Here is a 20,223-nt window from a genome sequence, read left to right as displayed (position 1 = left end):
AGGTATGGTTTTGTTTTCTCTTTATCGTTTCCTTTGGTCGTTTTTCCTTCACCAACCCCACTAACGTCTCTCCTCTCCCTTCTTTCAACCTTTCCCTCTCTTTTCTTTCCCAGCAACCAGTCCACTCTCCCATTGGCCACAACTTAACAAGTTACCTCATTGGTCAAAACTTTAACGAGATACGTGGGAAACTTAAACTTAAAAGTAAACCAACCTATTCACTTGTAAATTTTTTTAAAACGTTGCTTCAAAAGAAATGCATTAATGACATTACAAATCAGGAGCTATTCGATCACCTTTTAAATCTAATACCAATGAATTATAACAAATAAACTCTATACTTGGTTTTAGCAAGGTATTACAGTAGCATCGTCAAAAGCCACAAAATACACCTTAATGGATTTCTGCAAATATGTAAATACCAAGGGAGTCCTCTTACATTTGTGAACTTCACAGTCCTATTGATCAAGCAACCATGAAAAGGTAGGATATCTCTCCCTCAGTTGCCTATGCGCATCAACAACAACAAGATCAACAACTAATGCTAGCAAGAGCGAGATGAGCTAAAATCTAACGAGGGAACGTAAGATAAACCCTCTCAACCTTTTTCAGCTAGTTGGCCATCAAAAAAAGCTAACCAAATGACACCTGCATCTCTAGCTGTAGTTGGTCAGTCACCCACTCCTACAATGACATTACATTTTCCCAGCAGCTAGCTAGCTAAAATTAGGCTCCATGTTTTAGCTTGCTAAATAAATAGCTAGCTACATAAATAGATACGCTAGCCCAGGGGTGTCAAACTCAATCCGAGTACAGGCTATACTGAAAAAACACAACACATTTCCAGGCCTGACATGGCCTATTTGTTTTTACAAAAAATTTGCAATTGCGACCCAAACTGCCCATTCTTTTATTTGAAAAATATGGCTCTTTATGTCCACTTATGTACATAGGGTGATGTATATGGTATTTTAACATACTAAAATAAAAGAAGAGCTAAATAGTATTTGTCAAGCCTTTGCGGCTATCCTTGCAAATGTGCATAATATGCTGCGAAACCTAATAAACAAGTATTTAATAATGCCAAATAACAAAAACGTAGCTATAGGTTGTTATAACATTTAAACTTAAAACACGTTTTTAAAAAATGTTGCACTGCAAGGACTCAACTGTTGACTCATTTATACTTGCTTGGGTATCCTATTTATCCCGCGGGCCTTGTGTTTGACATGTGTGCTAGCCTATTAGCCACGTTATGACTAACTTTCTAGTTTGATTGTCTTGACATTCCTAGCCTTAGTTACGGTCGTCCGTTTTTGTTCAAAATATTGAGTAATTTAAACAAACATCCCAAATGGGTGGAGGCAGCAAACAACGTACCAGTCCAGCTGTGATTTACAACCTGATACAGTGCCTTGAAAAAGTATTCATCCCCCTTGGCGTTTTTCCTATTTTGTTGCATTACAACCTGTAATTTAAATAGATTTTTATTTGGATTTCATGTAATGGACATACACAAAATAGTCCAAATTGGTGAAGTGAAATGAAAAAAATAACTTGTTTCAAAAAAATATAAATAATAAATGACGGAAAAGTGGTGCGTGCATATGTATTCACCCCCTTTGCTATGAAGCCCCTAAATAAGATCTGGTGCAACCAATTACCTTCAGAAGTCACATAATTAGTTAAATAAAGTCCACCTGTGTGCAATCTAAGTGTCACATGATCTGTCACATGATCTCAGTATATATACACCTGTTCTGAAAGGCCCCAGAGTCTGCAACACCACTAAGCAATATTTTGCATCTTCAAAATGGTAGGCATATTGTCTAAATCAAATAATACAAACGCCCCAAAAATCCATTTTAATTCCAGGTTGTAAGGCAACAAAATAGGAAAAATGGCAAGGGGGGTGAATACTTTAGCAAGCCACTTTACCCTGCTTCCAACCTCCCCAATGGACATTTATCATTGCTACAGTTGTATATACAGCTGCGGAAAAAATTAAGAGACCACTGCAAAATTATCAGTTTCTCTGGTTTTCCTATTTATAGGTATGTGTATGGGTAAAAATAACATTTTTGTTTTATTCTATAAACTACTGACAACATTTCTCCCAAATTCCAAATAAAAATATTGTAATTTAGAGCATTTATTTGCAGAAAATGACAACTGGTCAAAATAACAAAAAAGATGCAGTGTTGTCAGACCTCGAATAATGCAAAGAAAATAAGTTCATGTTCATTTTTAAACAACACAATAGTAATGTTTTAACTTAGGAAGAGTTCAGAAATCAATATTTGGTGGAATAACCCTGATTTTCAATCACAGCTTTCATGCGTCTTGGCATGCTCTCCACCAGTCTTTCACATTGATGTTGGGTGACTTTATACCACTCCTGGCGCAAAAATTCAAGCAGCTCGGCTTTTTTTGATGGATTGTGACCATCCATCTTCCTCTTGATCACATTCCAGAAGTTCAGGTCTGGAGATTGGGCTGGCCATGACAGGGTCTTGATCTGCTGGTCCTCCATCCACACCTTGATTGACCTGGCTGTGTGGCATGGTGCATTGTCCTGCTGGAAAAACCAATCCTCAGAGTTGGGGAACAATGTCAGAGCAAAAGGAAGCAAGTTTTCTTCCAGGACAACCTTGTACGTGGCTTGATTCATGCGTCCTTCACAAAGACAAATCTGCCCGATTCCAGCCTTGCTGAAGCACCCCCAGATCATCACCGATGCTCCACCAAATTTCACAGTGGGTGCGAGACACTGTGGCTTGTAGGCCTCTCCAGGTCTAACCATTAGACGACCAGGTGTTGGGCAAAGCTGAAAATTGGACTCATCAGAGAAGATGACCTTACTCCAGTCCTCTATGGTCCAATCCTTATGGTATTTTGCAAACCTCAGCCTGGCTCTTCTTTGCTTCTCATTGATGAAGGGCATTTTTCTAGCTTTGCACGACTTCAGCCCTGCCCCTAGGAGCCTGTTTCGAACAGTCCTCGCCGTGCACTTCACCCCAGCTGCCGTTTGCCATTCTTTTTGTAGGTCACTTGATGTCATCCTACGGTTGTTGAGTGACATTCGAATGAGTTGGCGGTCATCCAGGTCAGTAGAGAGTCGTTTTCGCCCTCTGCCGGTCTGTAGCTTTGTTGTCTCCAATGTCTGCTGCTTGACCTTGTTCTTATGAACCGCCGTCTTTGAAATGTTAAGGATGGAAGCAACCTGACGCTCACTGTATCCCTCTGCCAGTAAAGCCAGAATTGAACCCTTCTTTTCCTCACTCAAAACTTTCCTTTTCAACTCTTTTGGCATGGTCAATAGTTATTCTTTGATTAATATTACTTTTGAGGTACTATTATTACTGTTTTTGCCATCCAGCTGGTCCTATTGCAAGACGATAGTGATGACCACAGCAGTGGTTTTTACACTTTTCCTTGTTAAATAAGATTTGGTTAATGTGATCACCTAATCAGTACCTAATTCAGTAGAATGAGGTGTGCCTGTGTTGCAATTCAACAGACACTGGAATGGAATGGCTGTCATACATGTAGAGATGCTGATTTAAGAAAATTTTGCAGTGGTCTCTTAATTTTTTCCACAGCTGTATATATAATTGTTTTAAAAAATGTATTGTCTCCTACACTTCTCTTTTTTTCACATGCACTGTTGGAGCATAAGAACTTCACTGTACCCTGCGACTACATCAGCGACCCTGTGCGTGTGAGTAATAACATCATCTAATCTAATCTTAAAAGGGTTCTTCAGCCGTCCCAATAGGAGAAACCTTTGAATAATCCTTTTTAGTTCCAGGTAGAACTCTTTTGGTTCCAGGTACAACCCTTTTTAGTTCTATGTAGAACCATTTACACAGAGAGTTCTACGTGGAACCCAAAATAGTTCTACCTGGAACCAAAAAGGGTTCTACCTGGAACACACACACATATGCACATATGCATATTGACACCACACACACACATGCACACACACATGACTCTGTGTACAGCCAGTATTTTTTCACCTCTCTCCTTTGCTTATCTTCTTCTCTCTGTTATCACTTTTTTCCCATCATCCCTCATACACCACCTATTTCCTCACATGACCTCTTCCATATTTCCTCCATAACATCCTCCCCCTCTCTTTACTCTCCCAAAAGACTCCATTCCCATTCTTGATAATGTGTAACAGTGTGTATGTAGGCTATTGTATATGCAATTTACCAATTAAAACAAACTACATACCCTCTCCTGCTAATTAACAGCTAACCTGAAAAGTTCATCACGACCTAACGGTCTGTTACGTCACGAAGAACAATTTCAATTTCAAATCAACCTACGTCATCTCAAGCAGCCCGTCAGCCATTTTGAGAACAAATTGGGCGTATCGTATCTGAAGATTATGCCTTTGTTAAATGTTTTTCATGACGAAATGGAATGTTGGTTGTTAGTATAATGTAACATATAATAGACAGGAAGTGTATTGTAAAACTGGCCAGAAGAGGGAGCCCATCTTGTTGCATTGGTTATAAATAGGGGTACACGAAGAAGATAGGTCAGAGCAGACATCAGAATTGGACGACACTACTGCTCTCCGGGTGTCATGTCACCTGTTACTCATGCTGAAGCTTATGATCTGAATAAACCTTATGATCGACGTTCAGTATGAGCAGACTCCTTGATTGACGGTAACACCTACGAATAACATACACTACATAATGGAGGCTCCGCTGAGATATTGATTGCATCGTTATTGGTCCCTTTCCTGGATTCGTGAATTGACTATTGTTCAAGCCGGCTAAAGGTGAGATGATTCACAAACTTTGGACCCTAGTCATTTCGTTGATTGGGGAGAGGGCTTTGACGGTGCACAGTTAAAAGTACTTGGGTCGTTATTGAGGTATGGTGTTGTTGTTGATTCGGAGTCTGATAACAAATATTCTAAATTGGGTTGATGGGTAAATGGGGAATAATAGCATGTTTAGGACAATGGATTGGTAGAGAATAAAGGTTGGAAGACGTCTGCATAATTAGGGCACCGGGGAATCTGGAAAAGCCCTCGAATCGAGGCGATTCATAGGAATGGGCCATAAAATCCTTGCAACGCGTTATGTGGTGTATGGTTAATTCAGGGAATTATTAAGCTGGATGGATTATATGTATGTTATATACTCATCGTATGGTTGACGAACTATAATGCTTGGGGTAACCTCTCTATGATTATCCAGAACTTACGGCAACACAAAGTTAGAAGGAGATATTATTGATAATCATGGAAAATGATTGGGCCACGGTGCGGGGTGTTCATTTGTATAGCTAGTAGGCTACACTTAGCTGGAGGTTGGTGTTAAGGCTGGATTGTTTCAGGCCACGTGGTGCCTCGTTGCTAAGGCTTGATTGTATGGTTCGGGTCACGTGGTACATCGTGGTGAAATGCTAAATGCTAAGGCTTGAGGCTAAAGGCTAATTTTTTGTCATGCTACATCATGGTGGCTGAGGTGGAGGCTAGTGTTAATTGTGTTTTGTGTCACGATGTACCGTAGGCTAAGCTAGCTGCTAAGGTTGAATGCTAATTGTATTGCGTGCTACATGCTAATGGATATCCTTAGAGATTCCATTGCGATGGGTGAAAGTCTCTTAAACTTGTCACTGTCTGTAAGTCAGGTTGTATGTTTTGTGAGCGCTGTTAAATGTTGTTTGACTATAAGGGGGAAATGAAGTTACAGCTGGCTGTTATTCTTTCTGTTTGGGGAGAGAGAAGAGAGAATCTTTCTTCCACGGTGAAAAGTATTTTTGAATGGTTGTGCGCATGCGTTTAATTTTGCGACACTACACTACAGAAAGGGGGAGTTTATGACACGAGATTAGGACACGTTTTGGTTTACGGCACTGAATCTTCGACATGCGGTCGTGCTGAGGCGACGGAACAAAATGGTGGCCAGTACGGTCATGTGATTGTTTCAGGCTTCTTTTCAGGGGTAAGGGCTACCGGAAGAGAGAGGTGAACACGACTTTTAAAATCGTTAAAGTAACTGTTATGTGAACGTTAAACTATTTGGCGATGTAGTACATTTATAGATCAAATATATGTTGACGGAGTATAATTAATTAAAATAAAACGATTAAGATTAAATGAAATGTTTTGGAGCGATCTATGTAATAAATGATATTTGCGCATGCGTGGGATTCTGCAAAACAACACATGGGGGCTGCAGGGAGACGGAGAAACACACAGACAGAGAGATTTTAGCACGAGTATTCTAGTTTAGAGATTGGTTGAAGATGAAACTTGCTTTGTAGCCTATTGAATTTATAAATTAGATATATGGTAGCGGATTATAATACATTTAATTAAAGAATTAAATAACGGATTAAAATAAAAAATAAAAAGGTTTTTGAGCGATTTATTTAATTCTGAGTTTAGTCTTAGAGTGAATAATGTAGAACAAACGAATATTGAATGGTTGGAGATACTCAGTGACTGCATTAACGACTAAATGTTATGTTGTGTCTTTGTTCTTCTGTCATATGAGAGGAACGCTAAGTGAGAGGAGTGAGGAGATACAGGAAGTGATCACGTCACGTGGCAGAGGATCAAGTCAAAAAGGGTTTGGTACTGATTATGGTTACAAGATCTTTCCCTAACAGGATATGTGATGTTATGACGATTTTGCAAGGGGCTTGGCAAATTCTATTTCAATAAAAGTTCCATTTTGGAGGCTATGTGCATCACTGGGCTGGATTGCAGTTCGATTGGAAATCAGGTACTGACATTATTCTTTAAATTTATGATAATTAGGGGTTATAGAGCAAGGGGTTAAAGGCTTTGTTTAGGGGTATTTTAGTCTGAAGATGACTAACTTGCATTTACTGGCAGTTGATGGGCTGTGGTAATATACTCAACACTAATGGATAAGGTGGTGACATAGGATATAGGAATAAAAATTGGTTTTAATTATTCAGGATTTTTAATTTACTTATTTGGATTTATTTGGAGTTGTTAGGTTATATTAAGAATTACAGGGGGGAAGTCTATATAACTTAAATAGTCTAAAATAGGATAGTTCACAATAAAGGAATATAAAGGGCTTGATATAGGGGGAAATTGATTAAAATAGTCATTTTTTAATCAAAGTAGACTAGTGTTAGGAGAGACTAATGGCAGAAGTTAGTACACCATTCTCACATATGGATTCAGCAGAAAGACATCATCCAGCAGGGTGATTGTGGCATCAGAGATGAAGACGAATATGAGCAGAAACAACGATGAAGATGAATCCAGAAGAAGGAAGGAAAATCGGGATGTCTGGGAACTTAAGGAGAAGAGGATGATGATGATGAGAGGTCATGGGTGGAGGTGACTCTGTGATCAGAAGGAAGTGGCAAGAATTGGAGGAGAAGAAGAATACATGGAGGCAAAGATGCTGAAGAAAAGTAAGAAGATGATGGAAGACGATATTTCAAGGACAGAACTTAGAAGATAACCTTTTGAAGAATACTGATAGAGAATACTGATAGGTCCACAACGAGAAGAACCGGACGAAGAAAACTCTATCAAATACAACTTATAACGGGTGGTGGAGAAGAAGAAAATAAGTGTTGGTTATGAAGAATCAGAGTGAATCAAATCAACAATCACTGTTACAGCTTTAACTGAACAATATCAAAGGCAATTGTACCAACCAAGGGGGGACCAGATGTTCCATATCGACGGTCAGTTTCTGGACAGACACAGAATTGGAGAAGAAGAAACAGAGGAAGATCAACGAGCAAGTGAAGATCACCTGTGCTTCAGGTGAACACTAAATATTCTAGAGTGCCGAGAATATCCGGAATGGGTGCATTGCTGAGAGCCTTGATTAGAGAAGAAGAGAAAATAGCTAACAGTTGAAACAACCGACAATTAGAAGTGATAGTGAATAGGGGAAAACTTATCTGGGTTCAGTCTAAAGAGGTTAAACATATCACTCTGTAAAGTAAACTAATTAGGATAGGGATTTGAGGTAGTAAAACAGTTTAAATACTCTTAGGGAATCAATTGAGCTCTGCTATAGAAGTCAAATAGGAATTAAAAGAGACAATATACCAATGACATTGTGGGAAGAGATGCATGGTGTAAATTGAAGTAGTCAATCAGAGGCACAATAGACGACTGACTGTCTGGGAGACTATTTTAAAAAGTAGGGTTTTTGGGGAATCATTTGCTTAAAAGATAAATATCATAGGAAGGATGATAATGTATTAGATTGCCTGTTAGACAATCTGTCTGGGAAAAAACTTAATAGGGGTGACTGTTATTTTGGGTTACATTCTTACACTAAGAGATTTGAGGTTAGGCTAAAAGGTGTTTAGTCGGTTTTGCCAAGTCTGTGTGTAATGAGTCAGAAGCAGGTGGGGAACTTTCCCAATCACATATTCTAAAATTTGGTGGTAAGAGATTTTGTCAATAAATCAGGGGAAAAGGTTTTAAATGTTATGAGAGAAAAGATTAGATTAAAATAGGTTAGGAGAACTAGGGGTGAAGGAACTCTGAGATAGTAAGCTAAGTTTCAAAGTTAGTAGTAAGACAGAGAGAGAACAGTGAGGAAGGACATTTTAACGTTTAGTGGGAAGATAGGGGAGGAGTTTAGATCGGTTAGGAGCAGATGCATTGAGAAAGTATGTGTTGCTGAATGATAAGAGAAGATTGAGGGTGATTGAGTATCTATATTTACAGTTTCCAGTAGGAAGATCAAGGTCATTATAGGTGTATTTTGTTATAATCAGGAGGTTTTAAAGTTTAGAGGTAGAACTGAAAGGGGGAAAAAGTGACACTAGTGGTGATAGATGGAAGTACAAGCAAAGACCATTTTTTTCCTTTGGGGAAAACTAGGAGTAACTAAGGACATTAACACTTCAGTCTATTAGAACAACAGGGAGAAGCAATTTAACTCTTTCAACATTGATAGGGATTAAAGTCATAAACATATTGCATTTGATTATAAGGGAACCAATACAGCACCAATTTTAGGGGGAAAAATACTTATTAGGGTTTAGGATGGGGACGTTTCTCCCATATGGAGAGATAATTATGGAGAATAAGTATTGTTATCAGGACCAGGAGTAAAAGGAGGTATAGTTTGGAATAGGGTTAGGAGTGACTGTTCACTTATGTTGCGTAATATTATAGAGAAAGGTTAGGGAGAATATATGTGTACTTATTTAGGGCAAGCATTAGAATTTGTTTCGGTTAGGAATTATTGGTTAACGGGCAATGTAATTCATAAAGTAACGCTTATAATGGAAGATTTGAAGTCTGTGGAAGTTTTCACAGTCATTGAGGGAGTTCAGGAGGAGTAGAACTGAATGGACAGTAGTCACTCAAACAGTGAATAATACACATAGGATATGGGAAATTTTGCACTAGAAGTAATTAGGGTTAATACAGCAGCTAAATCAACTACTTTAATGGTAACTTTGGAAGGGATTAATGATACGATGGTAATAGCAAATGTAGGAAGGATGACAACAACTTTTCTGAAATTGAAGGAGGCAGCAAGAGAGACTCAGGGGTTTAGGTTATTACGAATAGGGTTAAAAAAGGAGAGCCGATATTAATAGAAACAATATAGATTAATCTGAAATGGAGAAGAGAGATTCGTCATGGAAGCTGCAGGATGAGGTCTTTTGATTTTGATGACAGAGGGGGGGGGCATCTGATCAGTGCTGCTCGTTCCTCTGTTGTGGAAATTAGAGATAGATTAACTCATTCTGTGGGGTCAGTGAGGAATCTTGAGGGTTGATGTCTGTTGGGGATGCCAGCCCAAGACGTGTTAGACGGTCGCGCGGCCTCTGACGGGTGTGGGTAAATGTTATGCTTTGTCATGACTGTGGTATCGGCAACAGTCATTGACCGATAAAATAATGTTGTTGTCAAAACAGTAGGGTTTAAGTGTTCTTGGGTAAATGGATTACCCTATGGGAATTGTTAGATGTGAAGTCAGGTAACAGTGGAAACCTTAAGTATTCAGGTGAAATATTGAGGGATAAAAGTCTAATAAAACATATGAGGTAAGGGGTATGTTTATGGAAAGATCAGATTGGGATGTTAGATGATAACTTTGGATAAGTATGACCTTAAGGGTAGTAATGACAAATAATAGGTTACTTTTTATATATCAGGTAGTGAGAAGAGCAGGACTTTGATGGTTAAAAGATTAGCTTTTGACTGACAATGTGACTATGGGAATTTTAGAGGATAAGGGGAAATTATGATAGAGTATATTCTTACCCTATGGGGATAGGATGTTGTTACAGGTCAACGTTGAAGCTTCCATATGAGGTTTTACCATTATAAGAGGGATAGCATTGGACACAGCTAAATCTAGGGTTAAAAGGGTGACATTACATTTACATTTTAGTCATTTAGCAGACACATGGCGACATGTCATAGTCTTCAAGCCTATCAGTGAAGAATAAGTTTAAGGGAGAAGGGGGGACTTCATTCATGGTATGGTGTAACATTTGGAAAATATAAGGGATGCATTTGAAGGGATTTGGTTGCAAGATCAATTAGGCCAGTAGGGGCAGTGATGGGTCAGATTCTAGTAGTTTAAGCTTTGATAACACTGTGTGATGTTTGTACTGACTTTTGAGAAAGTTATGAGATTGAGATAGGTTGGAGAAGTGGTGCCTGGAGACAACACTCAGATGCCGGTGTGGACTGTTCCTGATCTGGATAAAGATGGACAAGTGGAACTGAGGGATAAATATCATTTTGGATTATTTGATGATTTTTCAAATTGTTTTTTCAAATTTAGTATGATTTTTAGTGTGATTTATGAATCAATGGGGGGAATGGATAATGTGATTCATGCATCATTTATGTATCATTTTTTAAATTCTTAGGTGAAATGGAGGTTTAATTTGAAAGTGGTTGTTTTGCAAAGGATACTGTTTGGTCGTTTATTTTCTTGTCATTCCAGAAGCATGTGGAGATTGGAATACTCAAACAAAGACAATATGACTGGAGGAGATGAAACAAGGAGGGTGTGGCTGATTCCATCATCAACAAGTCCATTGGAAGAGGACATTACAGGGAGACGAAGTGTAGTGGACTACATTCCAGTGTCTGCAATGAAATATAGACATGTGTAATACATAATTGTGTCATATTCTTAGGTATTGATTTTAGTATAATTATGTTTGAGGTTATTGAATGCAGATGAGGATCGTAGATGCTTTTGTTTGTTTCGATGGGGTTAGGGACAGAATGTTTAAGCAGGGAGAGATTCCCTTTCAGGTCCTATGGGTTGACCAGCCTGAGAGTGGATATTTATGGATAGGATTTTGTTTACATGGGTATTTAATTACATCATAGTTTCAAATGCATTTACATGAGTTATGAGGTTATCTGGAGTACCGACGGTGGTTGCCTGGGGCAGAGGAACGGTGAGAGAATTTTACTGTCTTGATTGATATGGATGGATGGCTGCTGGACAGTTTTTTCGCTCTCACACTCCATTGATATTTATTCATAATTCATAGTAATGTGTTCATACTTCATAAACAGTTGTTCATGGGTCATAGTAATGTATTCACACTTCATAAACAGGTATTTCATAGAAAGGTATTTACACTCTAGAGGAGAATGTTTTTGGGGTTAAGGTTAAGAATATTCAATGAGATAAATGGTTAATAGTCATAATCTTATTCTGTTTGTTTTCGAGACGTTTATTTCGTCTCGAAAGGGGGGAATATCGTATCTGAAGATTATGCCTTTGTTAAATGTTTTTCATGACGAAATGGAATGTTGGTTGTTAGTATAATGTAACATATAATAGACAGGAAGTGTATTGTAAAACTGGCCAGAAGAGGGAGCCCATCTTGTTGCATTGGTTATAAATAGGGGTACACGAAGAAGATAGGTCAGAGCAGACATCAGAATTGGACGACACTACTGCTCTCCGGGTGTCATGTCACCTGTTACTCATGCTGAAGCTTATGATCTGAATAAACCTTATGATCGACGTTCAGTATGAGCAGACTCCTTGATTGACGGTAACACCTACGAATAACATACACTACAGGCGCATGTGTGAAAGTGCTACTGTGCCTTCCTTCTTTTGATGACCGAACTGATTCTGACATGGTTAGATTGGTGAAAGCAATGAGGTAGGAACCTGGAAACTATTTTAAAATGCAATTTTAAATGCAATTCTACGTCATTTTACATGACTAGAGACATTAGCAGAATATTTTTTAATACCTCACAAATGGCCGAAATGACAGGCTACTCTGACACTGAATAACAATAGTGGTTTTAGCTATATTGTTACAGAAACAGTAATGGCCTTTTTAAACAATGTAGCACAGAAACTGCAACCAAGTTTCTATGTTCATAAGGCTAATAAGAAAATATGTCAAATGACTTGAATATGGGAAAGGTGTAACAATTTGTATTTGCATCAGTAAGTGACTGAAATGCATCAGAAAAGTAAAAGTTTGGGAAAACACCAGGGAAACTCATCATAATAATTGTGTGCGTGTAGAAAATAAGAACTGCATTGCTTTTCTCATGCTTAAATAATTTCCCAAATTACCACTTAAACGAAAGAAGAAGAAAAAAATCATTTAAAACGATACTTCATCCAAATGTATCATGCAACTGAGGCAACAACATGTTCGTAAACAGGAAATGAATAGACATCAGATTGCTATTGACACGTTTCTCATGTTCTTTAGACACAGCCTGTTCTTGGATGAGTAGAAAAAAAAAAGACATTTCTATTCACCAGAACAGACATTGTGTTAATGTTGATGATGTTTGAAACCCAATGGCCTTTTCAGTTATACAGTTACCTGTGAGTTGAATGGACCCTTCGCTAATTCTGGGCAACCAATCGTAGAGCTCCAATGCATAGCAACTGTCGTCAAGTGCGACACGACACCTCGGACAAGTTCATGTTTGAAACACATGAAAGATAATGAGCGCAGTTGGGAAAACAGAGAATTACTTGGAAAACCAGGAACCATTAAATCAGTTGATTTCCAAGAACCAGGCTGAAGCGATTTAATCATGAGCTGATCCATCACAATGATGCTATTAGCTGTTTCTCAAGCATGAAAACAATACCTTAATTACCACTTAAACAAACTTAATAAATAACTTTCATTTAAAATGATACTTTATTCAAATGTATCGTGCAACAGAAGCAAGACCATAGTGTACAAGTGTTATTTATGGTTTCACTTCTCTCCTCTCCTTTTTCCCCAACTCCTCTCCTTATCTTTATCTCTCTATTATCACCTTTTTCCCATCATCCCCCCACACCTCCTATTTCCTCACATGACCTCTTCCATATTTCCTCCATAACATCCTCCCCTCTTATTTCTATCCCAGAAGACCTCACTCTCCATTCCTGTCTGTGTATAGCGGTGTGTATGTAGGCTATGGTATGTATAATTTACCAATTAAAACAAACCACATTTTTTCTCTCCTGCTAACTAACAGCTAATGTGAAGAAAACAAAATCCTCCTTCCTCATCTCGATCAGCCTGTTATCCATTTTGAGATTGATTGGAACAAATTGGGTGCATGTATCATCCTTAGCTCATCTATGCTATTTTAAACCTGACATCCCTAAATGCTTCCAAGACATTTCTTAAATGTTGTTAAACCGAAACAGAAGCTCTAAATTACCATTGAAAATAACATGCTAATCTCTGTTAAATTAGACATCGGTACATCTGCTTTGACTCGGTGTCAAGCACATCTGAATATTCAACATGTTTGTAGACAGTAAATGAATAGACATCAGATTGCTATTGACATGTCTCTCACTTACTTTAGACCTCACAGCCTGTTCTTGGATGTGTAGAAAATAAAAATCACATTTCTGTTTCCCAGACCAGACAGTGTGTTAATGTTGATGTTTGAAACCCCATGGTCTTTATCAGTTATACAGTTACCAATTAGTTGAATTACTCAGATACTTCCCCCCTGTGACTGGGTTCGAATCCGAGTCTCCTGCATGCCACAAGACTGCAATAGCCGCTGAGCTAAAGCCTAGCCATTAGCTAGCTTGGGGAGCTTACTCAAGTCTCCAGGTCTCAGACAAGGTGACTCATCATGCAAGTGTGGTTCACAGAATCACCTCCATAACACATAGGCCTACCCATCCAAAATTAGAGACCTGAAGACTTGCATTAGCTCCCTGAGCAAGCTAATGCCTGGGCTTAAAAAGTGACTGAACGCACCGATTCCACATGTGTTACTCTGTTGCTCAATAAAAAAAACGAGATTTCATTCTTGGGGATGTGATTTGATGTGGCAGTTATTGATGTTTATCTCCCATGAGACACCATAGGAACAAAGCCTGTACTCACTTACAAAAAAACTACCAGTCAAATTTGAGGTTTCACATGTTAAAAACTTTCACATGTGAAAATCGGACATGCAGTTTCACATATGAAAAACTCCATATGTGGAGTTCACATGTGGTGGTGAAATAGTGTTACTTCCTCAAAATAGTCAGAATGAATCTAAGATAACTCAAGAAATCTACAATTCATTTTGATGTTTTTACAGAGGAGGTTTTAGTCACGCAATTGTAAATCTAGCTAAGGTGTTTGTGCAGTATTTCTCAACGTGTGTCTTATGTAAACAAAGGCAGATCTGCTTCATTGTCTGTGTGTTCTGTGGTAGGATTGGCTAGAGAGAAATCAATGCAGCTGTGTATCCTGTGTTAGTGGGCAAGTGAGCATTATCGAAATCAAAACCCAACTCACTTTCAAAACTCAGTTTTGGACGAGACTGACTTTATGAACAAAATGTTTCTATTTACACATTGTAGGCCATTTTCCATCAGAGAAGTTGTTTATTGCCTTCAGTTGCGCTTTAAGCTCAGCAGGCTAACACAGTAAACCACCTCCGTTACACATTAAATAAACAATACTATTTTAGCCAGTGAAGCTTAAATCTGGAATCTGCATTAGGGGAAACAGCGCCACTGTTCGCCCCACAGCCTTTGTTATTGGTTTTGTTTTGTTGATGAAATGGAGGGGAAACTGAAAAGAGGAGCGTCCGCACAGTGTGGTAAAAAAAAGTTAGATTGCGCTTGCAATTATGTCTGAGGGGGGAAAAAATGTGCTTACGGTTTGCAGTAACTTCTTTGTTGTTGTAATCCCAAACAGACGTGGCAGTTTCACCAATTAAAGATTGTATCAGCATTAGGGGAAACAGCGTCACTGTTCCCCCCAGCGCCTTTGTTATGGTTTTTGTTTTGTTGACTAAACGGAGGTGAGGAGCCTCCAAAGGGAGGTGAGCAGCGTTGTAAAAAAATGGCAGTACATATTGTGCTGTTCTATCACGCGGGCAATGGTGTCTGAGGGGAAAAAACTGTGTTTGTTATTTACAGTAACTTCTTTGTTGTTGTAGTATCCCAAACAGACGTGGCAGTTTCTACAGATTCCAGCTTTAAGCTTAGGCATTAACTTGAGGACAAACTCAAATCTACAGGCCTCAGGCAAGGTTACTTATCACCTTTGTTACACAGTCATCCATTCTGTCATTAGACAATTCAATGAATAATTATTCAGCCACACGTCCCCATCGAGCCCACTGGACCCATCTGTCCATCACAGAAACACCTGTGGAGAGGAACACAGGAGCGAACGATAGAAGGCTTTCGGTCCTGAGGATGTGTAGAACAGAAACCTTCCTGTGATTATACCTCCTCCTTGTCTTCCGTATCTCAACTCTCCTTCTGTCCTCCTTCTCATTCCTACTTCCATCCCCTCCGTTTTTCCCCCTCTTTTCGCCCCATGGAAAGCTTTTTCTCCACATAATTGAGAAGTGGTGATGCTCATAGTCCTAGAGAGCCACAGAAGAAAAGTGGGCAGCCCCCTCCAGAGTGAGAAAAAGAGAAGGACAAAAACAGAAATGTTCACTTGATTCTCAGGGTGTCTACTTGAAGATACTGGTAATGGGTTATGGCTTCACCTTTCCTAAGCATCCATGTGGAGATAACAACAATGCCTGTATAGTGGAGGAAAAAACTGTAACGTTTACCGAATTAAACAATTTTCACTTTTCTGCCTGTGTTTTCCAATGTCTGCAGACTAGGCTCACTCTGTCTCACTCATTCGAAAGATTACATTGCAGCAATTCTAGTGGGTCAAGGTCAAAGACCTCAAGCTCAATTCCTTTGAGTTAACAGACCGAGATACATCAATGCCTTGCTGTAGCCTTTAAATCAGATTTGAGGAAATCATTTGAACTCTCCTACAGTGACCTTGATTACCAGCCTTTTCCACGCGCGTTTCTCTGTAAAACCCGGAAAGAAATCATTTGGAGAGCTGAGAACACACAAAACGTTAAGTTCCGTGGAGGGTGCTTTACAGATAGTCACCTCAGACGCACATTTTTAGTCAAGAGCTTTGTTTGAAGCAAAGAATTGTGGCCTTGGAAAAGCAATTTATTAAATGTTAATTGAGGCAGAACGGATGTTGCAGCTTGGAGGATACAAGAACACACAATCACAACATCTCAATTGGTTAAACAGATCGGATATTGTGCGCCAAATTGGATATCCTCCATGCATATTTCCTCTATACGATAATTGTATTATATTTTGGAAACCATTGTCTGACTACAGTACAGCCGCCTTGAACACCTTCAGGTGGGTTCAAATAGTATTTGTTTTTTAGAAAATACTTTAAGCGTTTGATTTAGCCTGTCTGGAGTGCCATATGGCCGGGATTTGCTCTTTTGGGATGATTCCATTGGTTCCATTGCGCAAGGCAAGCAAAATCAAGAGTTGCTAAAGTATTTGAAAGAAAGCAAATACTACTTGAACCCAGTCCTGCAGGATAGCATTGTGCCGCTGACGAGAGAGTCTGAAAGCTTGAAAGGTCAGCAGCCGTCCCCATCACAACACCTTCCACCCAGGCGAGCCTGTCAGGCCGAGGGAAACAATCCGCTCCTCAACCTAGGAATGGGCTGTGGAGCCTGGGGAAGCCGGCCAACGGCAGCCACCCCCAGTGGAGAGACCCAGACAGCATCTCACAACCATTTAGTCTAGTCTACACCGGGCATCAATAAGCATCAGAGCCACTCCATAAAGCAGTGGGTTGCCGGTGGGCTGCTGAAGGGTTGTCATGACGTTTGTTGCATCAAGAATGGGCATCCATTACCCACAACCCCCCTCTCCCTGATTCTGTTATTATGATATTACTGTAAGTAACTAAGGAGCTGCACTTCATTATAAAAACTCCAAAATATATGGACAGTGAGGAATATAACAATAGATTACTATGAGTAGTGGTAATAAATGTGAGTAGTGGAGTAGAGAAATGACAAGAGTTGGAGCTGCCTTCTGGGTTATGTGTACCATGATTATGTCTCTGACTTTAATTATCTCAATGGAATTTTGTGGTAAAATAAATAAAGATAAAAAAAAACAAGATTGATAGAAAAGTTCAGCACATTGTATGTGTTATCAATTTGGTTTAATTTAACCTTTATGTAATCAACAGCAACACAAATTCAAGTGGTCTCCATGAATCTATAAAAATGTGTAATTTAGTTTCCTCACACCTGAAACAAATCTCCAAGAATATTGATGTCAGCGTTGTGCGAGTTACAATATTATCGCAACCACTTGAAAACGAGATATAGATTTCTTGGAAGGCACTAAATGTCTCTAACTGGGTGACATACTTTCCTAGAGAGTGTGTTTTAGAGATGTGTGTGTTTTTGTATGTGCGTGTGTGTGTGTGTGCGTGCGTGTGCGTGCGCGTTTGAGAGTGAAAAAGAGCAATGTGTGTTAGAGAGAAGTATGTGTGGTCATTCGTAATAGAGAAGCTCTTGCCTACTGAAAATGTACTTTCTCTGGGAAAGGGGCCCCATGTAGCTCAGTTGGTAGAGCATGGCGCTTGCAACGCCAGGGTTGTGGGTTCGATTCCCACGGGGGGCCAGTATGAAAAAGAGTGAAAATGTATGCACTCACTAACTGTAAGTCGCTCTGGATAAGAGCGTCTGCTAAATGACTGAAAATGTAAATGTAAAGGGTGCCTGCACCTCTGGGCTACAGCATTCTACAGCTAAGTATTGGGATGGGTTGATGCATTTTACATTTTAGTCATTTAGCAGACGCTCTTATCCAGAGCGACTTACAGTTAGTGAGTGCATACATTTTATTATTTTTTCATACTGCAATGCAACAAATATGTAGGCTATTTTATAATGTTTCATTTATTTAACCTTTATTCAACCAGGCTAATCTCATTGGGATAAATATATTTGTATCTCAATGAGACTAACCTGGTTAAATAAAGGTTAAATAAATACAAATTAATAAAATGGCCTACATATTGATTGTATTGTATTTCGAAATGCATCAACCCATCCCAAGACTTAGCTGTGGAAAGCAGTACAGTACAGTCTAATGTTACCGTATTTCAAGAAGCATCAATAAAAAACCAGCAACATCTGTAAACCAATTAAAACACTCTGTAATAGTGTTTGGTCACATACACATATTTAGCAGACGTTATTGCGGGTGCAGCGAAGTGCTTGTGTTCCTAGCTCCAACAGTGCAGTAGTATCTAACAATTAACAACAATACACACAAATCTAAAAGTAAAATAATGGAATTAAGAAATATATAAATAAATATCAGTTTCTCGCATCTTCTCCACGACGCTGCATCTTCCTCTGATACGGCATAGTCTCATCACTGTTCAAGCCAGAGTATGGAGGCTGCAGCTTTATCACTAGAGGCAAGCTGGGCTTGACACCACCGCAAGCACCAATGTAATTGCAAGTTTGTTTATTTCCTATTGAATAAAAATTAATGGGTGGAAAAGCAATTCCACCCACACCTGCGACCTCTTAAGACCTACGGGGGCTGTGTCGGACAATACCGCAGTTATAACTAATCCCTCGCTCTCCTGGAAGCAGAAATTAATGGAAATTAATGGAAATTATTTTTCTTATTATTGTTATTATTAAAAGGTATTACACTTTTACAATCCACCATTTGTTTGCATGATTGGACAACGTTAAAACATTAAAACTGCAGAACTATGGCAGTGTGTGCCACTTTGGACCTTTTCTTTAAGCTATAATGTTGAACTATTTGAGATAAGACTGAAAACATAGCCATTGTTACCAACACATTTGAAGTAAGACTAAACAACAAAGCTCGTAAACACACGTAAGCTTCATTCAGCGGTCGATGAGATAGCCAGCTAACGTATGTAGGCGATTTGAGAACAGACCTTCAAATACCCTGCTGCTCTCCTTCTGTCCTTTCCCCTGACATTGAGGGGTGGAAAACATGCCAGTCAAACGGTTAGGTATAGCCTAGGGCCTAGCGGTTTAAAGGGCAGCTTGTTGTTTTCACCCATACACCTGCAGTAGTAAGCCACTGGGACACGTTGCCTGTAAACACACTGGGGATAGGGGTGGAGAGGAAGAGAAAGAGAAAGCACCAGGGACGGTTGGGGAGAGGGAGGGATCATGGGAGGATAGGAGATGAAAGAGGGGATATAGAAAGACAGACAGAGAGACAGAGAGACAGAGACAGAGAGGGGGAGCAACATCCATCCAAAGAGCATGCATATTAGCCTGGTCGCTGTGTCTGTTCAGCTTTTACATTCCACTTCATGCCACTCCTGTCATTTGCCAAAGGAGTGGCAAGGAGTGGAATGTTAGCTAAAAGGACTGGTACCCAGAATACATGCATATGGATCGAACCAATTGTATATTTGTCATTTTATTAAAACAATAACACTGAAATGAAACATTTTGAACATATGTCCAAATGGTACACATTAGCAATAATGCTTTGGTATTATCTAAAATTATTAGCATAAATAACAGCAATTTAAAATATCTGTACTTGACCAATGTGTAATCCCAGAGTAGAATATACAGATAATAACTTACTGTATAAATCTTGAACCTGTCATAGATGACTGTAAGAAAGTGAGTGTAGATTGTGTGCTCATTTAAATCAATACAGTTAAATGTAATCCATAAAATACTGCAAGTGTGTACAGCAGATTAATCATTGCGTCTCTGTCTGATGAAAACCTTGTAACTCCATTTTTGCCAATTGTCTTCTTTTTTAAAACATTTATTGAAAGCAGTAACTCCCCTCAATGTACTCTGAACATTTCATGACTAGGACCAAGAACATGTATTCAAAATAACTTCTGAAGTTTGATAATTGTATGTTAGTT

Source organism: Coregonus lavaretus (assembly GCF_964263955.1).
Source record: "Coregonus lavaretus genome assembly, chromosome: 2".
Classification (NCBI taxonomy): Eukaryota; Metazoa; Chordata; class Actinopteri; order Salmoniformes; family Salmonidae; genus Coregonus; species Coregonus lavaretus.
This window is presented reverse-complemented; position numbering follows the sequence as displayed.